A 5,892-nucleotide genomic window follows, 5' to 3' on the forward strand; every position below is an offset into this window, starting at 1 on the left:
TGCTTAATGTTGCAGTGAGATTCTGTGCTGTTGTTAGGGTCAATGATGCTTAATGTTGCAGTGAGATTCTGTGCTGTTGTTAGGGTCAATGATGCAACTGCTAGTAGACAATTTGTTCTTCCATATATCCGTCATCAGACAGGGAAGCTTGAGGAAGAGGGGAAGGATTAAGAGCAGGAAAACTAGGATTTTCTTAATCAATATGTCCTCGAATACAGCCTGGATGATAAAAACTCATAATAGCTGAATAGTGTTTCAGTTCAGCCACAGAATACTGTTCATATTGTATATAAAGTGTATGCTTATTTATTGTCCATGGAAGAGAAGAAATAAATAAGCCAGGGTTTCCCAAACTCGGTCCTCGAGACCCCAAGAGGTGCACGTTTTGGTTTTTGCCCTAGTACTACACAGCTGATTCAAATAATCAACTAATCATCAAGCGTTGATCATTTGAATTGACTATGTATTGTTTGGGCAAAAACCGAAACATGCAGCCCTTTGGGTCCTCAGGACCGAGTTTGGGAAACCCTGGCTGAACTAAGCAATCGTATATTTGAAATCTTGTAGGTGTTGTTTACTTGTATGTATTTATATATTTTGTTTATTATTTATACATTAACAGTGTCCGTCTGTCTTACTGTATACCTAATGTCTCTTGCATTTTATCCAAAGAGAAAATGTATTATTTATTTGAGGTGCAATACTACCCACATTGATGTTCTTGTTCTGTAAACTCCTGCAATGCATTCTCTATCTGAGCTGTACACATCTGCTTATTGTGGGCAAGATTTGGATTTACCCCGTCTTCCTACATTGTGAAATGTTGGCTAGCGTGTTTAGTGTGTTCCAGTTTATTTTATGGAGAACTTGTTGCTCACCAATGTATGTACCCTAGTGAGAGAAAGACTCTGGTTTTGTTGACTCAAAGCTTACCTAAATGGCTTTGTCTAGTTTTTTGTTGAACAAAAGTTACCCGTCCTAGTCCCACTACAGTGCATAGCGATACCTTTAACGAGTCACTATGGTCTCTCTCCCTTCAGAAAATGACTAGCTTTGTTTATTAAGGGGAGCAGGATGGATGCCACTAAAACAATGTACAGTTGAAGTTGTAAGTTTACATACACTTAAATTGGAGTCATTAAAACTCGTTATTCAACCTTCTCCACAAATGTCTTGTTAACAAACTATAGTTTTGGCAAGTCGGTTAGAACATCTACTTTGTGCATGACACAAGTAGCGTTTTCCATGTGATACGGCCACCCTTTCAGCAAAATGGTTTGATATGACCAATACAAAGACTTGTGTAGAAAGGAGGCCTCATACTTACGTACTTCAAATGAGCAAAACGTTTCATTCCAGTTTATACAGTGCCTTCAAAAAGTGTTACACCTTAATTTTTTTCCACTTTTTGGTTGTGTTCGGCTGAATTTAAAATTGGATTACATTTAGATTTTGTGTCACTTGATCTACACACAATACCCCATTTGGAATTTTGTGTACAACATTTTCAAAAATTTAAATAAAATAAAAAGCTGTCTTGAATCAATAAGTATTCAACGGCCTTTGTATATGGCAAGCCTAAAGTTCAAGAGTAAATAAATATGCTTAACAAATCATGGATTCATCTGTGTTCATATAGTGGTTAACACGATATTTGAATGACTACCCGTCTCTTTGTAACCTACACATACAATTGATTGTAAGGTCCCGTCAATAGAGAAGTGAATTTTCAATCACAGATTAACAACAAAAAGACCAGAGAGGTTTTTCAATGCTCGCAAAGAAGGGCACGATTGGTAAGTGTAAAAAATTAATAATCTCCTTTGAGCATGTGGAAGTTATGAATTAGGCTTTGGAGGGTATATCAATACACTCAGTCACTACTAAGAGACAGGGTCCTTCCTACCGCAGTTGCGGAGAGGAAGGAAAACTGCTCAGATCATTCCATGAGGCCAAATGGTGGTGGTTAAAGGACTAGAGCTTTAATGGCTGTGAATATGTAGTTATTCAACTGAGATGTGACAACAACATGGTACGTTCATCCATCAATTCCTAACTAAAATGATCAGACGTGAAAGATGAAGGAAACCTTGCAAGGATGAAAACAGTTTCCTAAACATGCATCCTGTTTGCATACAAGCACTTACACTAATCACTCGCCAGATAATGGTGGCTAAAGATCATTCTCACTTTTTTCCTCTGCAATACAACGTTACTGTGGGCAGGAGCTACAACACATTCACTGAGTACCTATCTCTCTTATATATTGTATTTTCAACGTATGTGCTGGTGGCTTTGCATCAGGGTGCTTACCATCGGGCGTATGCTTGTCCAGGGACAGCGCAAGGAATTGGGAGTTTTGCCTTTTAGGATCGTAAAAGGGGTAACAAAATATTGCAGCGTAAGCACGACCTCCATAAGATCCTTTACCGAAAACCTGGTTCAGGTCTTCTTTCAACAGACCATTGCGTTTGGGCAGACCAATTCACCTTTCAGGCAGGACAAACCTAAAACACAAGGCCAATATCTACACTTGAGTTACGAAAGACACATGGAGTGGTTGCCTAGTTATTCGTTTTTGACTTTAAATCAGTTTGATAAATATCTTGGCAAGACATGAAATGGCTTCTAGCAATTGTATTCATCAACCCAAGCTTAACAGAGCTTTGAAATAATTTTTCAAAGAATAATGTAAAATGTGGACAAGTCCAAGGGGTGTGCAATAACCATTCTGAATTTAGCACTCACACGAGGCTATAGTTCTCTAGACTTTGTGATCTTAAGTCAAGACCATAATTTGTGTATCTACACTGAACAAAAATATAAACCGCCACTCGTACTTAGCCATAGAAAGTAAACAAGTGTTGGTCCCTATTCGTTTCTATGAGCCTGAATAAAGTCTCAGAAATGTTTGTTTCCTGTAATTCACCGCGGTCCTTCCACGGGGTGCTGATAATTCATATAAGTTTAATAAAAAAACTTTTATGCGAATATCCAGCCGTTTTCCCCCTAATTTTTCGCGTTTGCTTTCTAAAGTAGACATCGCGCCTTTGAGTACTACGTAAGCTGAGCATCCTCCTTGCCCGTGTGTTTTGCTGAGTTGCAGCACTTCAATTAGGAAAAGCAGTGGTTTGTACGGTTTGGTCATAATTCAGTTTTCAATTCAAATTATGAATTTCGAGCGTACCTTCAACTGAAGGAGCGTGGTTGTACAGGACAAACATAGTACAAGGTACCAGCGTGTCTCTAAAATCTGACACCATAGAATCAACTGATGGGTGACTCCACTGTTCGTTTGCTAGCAAATTCCGCCCATACCAGCCTAGCAAAAACTTCCAACTCCGCTCGATATTATCTGACGAGCGATGAAGTTTGAGCTTTGTTTCCGCTATTGCTCGGGAGCCCGACAATGTGGTACAACAGGCAGCTGATCTAATGCATCTGGTTCAGCCTGGGCAGATAGCTACAGTATGCATGGCCTAAAGACAATTTGTGAACTGTTATGAGATATAGATATTGATGTAGGACAATTCGACCTGCGTCTTTTCCTCCTGTGTGATCATTCTATTATCTGGTAAACAACCCAATCTGATGTCCGGATCTAACGCCAGAGAAGGTGTGTTTGCAAAGATCTGAATGAAGACTCCTATCTGGATCGGTACAACAAAAGTCCATAGATCCCCCAACCCCGGTCTGTCTCTTTTTTGGTTCCGAGTGGAGCTGGTACTGTACCTGTGTTAAAGTTTCAATGGATCCCCAAGGTTGTTAGGTTCTCTATTCTCTTTCAGAGTGAAATAGGGTACGAACACCTGTGATCCGTGCTCCAGCTACAGTTTCAGCCTCCTGCAGGACGCTGGGGCGACTACTGGTGACTTAGACTAGTCCCGTTCCATCAGACATGCTCATTTCAATGAGCTTTCCTATTGAACTGCCTATGAGGAATCTCCGCAGGGTCATTGCGTGCGCTCTGGTCTGTCGGGTCAGGGCTCTCAGGGTCCAGGTGCTGTCTGTCTGGGCTACAGGGTCCTGTCTGTCTGTCAGGGCTCCATAGGTCTGTTCTGTAGGGGGTACAGGGTCTGTTCTGTCAGGGGTAGGGGTTGATCTGCCCAGGGGCTACAGGTGTTCGTGTTTTGTCTGTCTGCTTCTAGTCCTGTCTGTCTGTGGCTGTCTGTCTGTCGCTGGCTACGCAGGGTCTGTCTGTCTGTCTGGTCGTGGTCTGGGCTACAGGGGTCCTGTGTCTCTCTGTCTGTCCTGTCTGTCTGTCTGTCTGTCTGTCTGTCTGTTGGAACAGGGCGCTCTCTCTGGGTCTACTGTCGGTGTCTGGGCTCACAGGGGTTCTGTTCTCGCTCTGGGTGTCTGTCTGATCTGTTCTCTGTAATCTAGTTTGCTGCTCAGCGTGCTCACACGTGGTTCTGTATGTCTGTCTTCTGTCTGTCTGTTCTATGAACAGTGAAGAATGTTGAAAGGGCTTTCATCGCTACTTTGCTCTTGTCACACGCTGTGAAGTATAGTGTTCATCGGGCCATCTAATAGTAGATCTCTATGCTCCTCTGATAAGGTTCTTCACTCTTCTCTGGGCGATGGTTTCTGTGTGTTTCGGCCACGACGCTTCTTTTGATGTGCCACCTTTGCCTCAATGCATGTCTACCTTTTTTTTTCTAATGATGGTTGGGACGATGAACATAGTGTGAGGATCATGCGAAACAACATCACTAGAATTTTGCTATGAAGTGGACAGTTTGAGATTCTCGTCTCTTCTCTCGGTCTCTTTCTCGCTCGCTAACGCAATGTCACCGTTTGGTTCACGAGGTGTCCCCATCTTCATGGGCACATGGCGAGATGGAGAACGAAGAGAATGGCAGGATGTAGGTCGCAGGTCTAAGACGACTATAGGTGTCATTAACGGAGGTACGCCGACACCGAGACGATGAATTAAAGATACTAGTTAGGATAGAGTATGTATGACGCTATGTCGATAAGTAGTCATAGAATCGATATGAGCAGAAACTTGTAAGTGAGATGAGAGAGTACTGTATGTTCTCAGCTAGGAAACTTCCAGGTTTTGCCAGTAGTCAGAGAGCTCATGCAAGGTCGGAGATTGTAGAAAAGAGAGAGAGAGAGAGAGAGAGAGAGTATCCACGCACATTGACTGCCTACCATGGAGGAGGAAGATTCTCGTAACTCAGTGTCAGCCTCGGCTCAGATGTCACATCAGCATTTCTGTATCGTATTGTTTATAATATTCAGTGTGTACTGTTCCATTCCAGGCAGAATTTCCAAACCGACGAGAGAGGAGGAGACACACGGTCACGAACACACAAGTACGATTAGGAGTTTCTTTAACTACCTACCTCCACAGTAAGATGGGAAGTAATCTAAAATTAACAATGGATAGTCTCAAGGTTCTGATCACGCAGAGTAGAAGAGGAGAGAGGAGAGCAGCCAAGAGAGACGCACGCAGAGAGAAAGAGAGACGAGCAGAGCTGCTGGCTGGTTCCTGTCTGCTGACCCTGATGTCCCCTAGTACAACATCACATCTAACGCACACAGTCAGCCGACAGGACAGCACAACGACTAGCACGAAACTGAGCTGCGCTTGTCGTCACGTGGAGGAAGGAGCGAAGTTTATTGCGTCAAAGCTGAGGTTTCTGCACAGCATTGCCAAGTTAGGTCTTCTCGCTGAGTGCTCGTGGCTCTACCGGTTTATACACTGTCTGTCGATTGCAGTGCACAGTCCTCGTCGGCTGGGCACATTAAAATTGGATCAACATGAAATTATACTCCTATTCTATATCGGGTCCTTCGCGCAAGCATGATAGTGAACAATAACAGCCGCAGTCCGTCAGTCCATTTTCTACACTTGGTGGAGAAGGATGGCTGAGGAAGAGCTCA

Source organism: Salvelinus sp. IW2-2015, linkage group LG20 (assembly GCF_002910315.2).
Source record: "Salvelinus sp. IW2-2015 linkage group LG20, ASM291031v2, whole genome shotgun sequence".
Classification (NCBI taxonomy): domain Eukaryota; kingdom Metazoa; phylum Chordata; class Actinopteri; order Salmoniformes; family Salmonidae; genus Salvelinus; species Salvelinus sp. IW2-2015.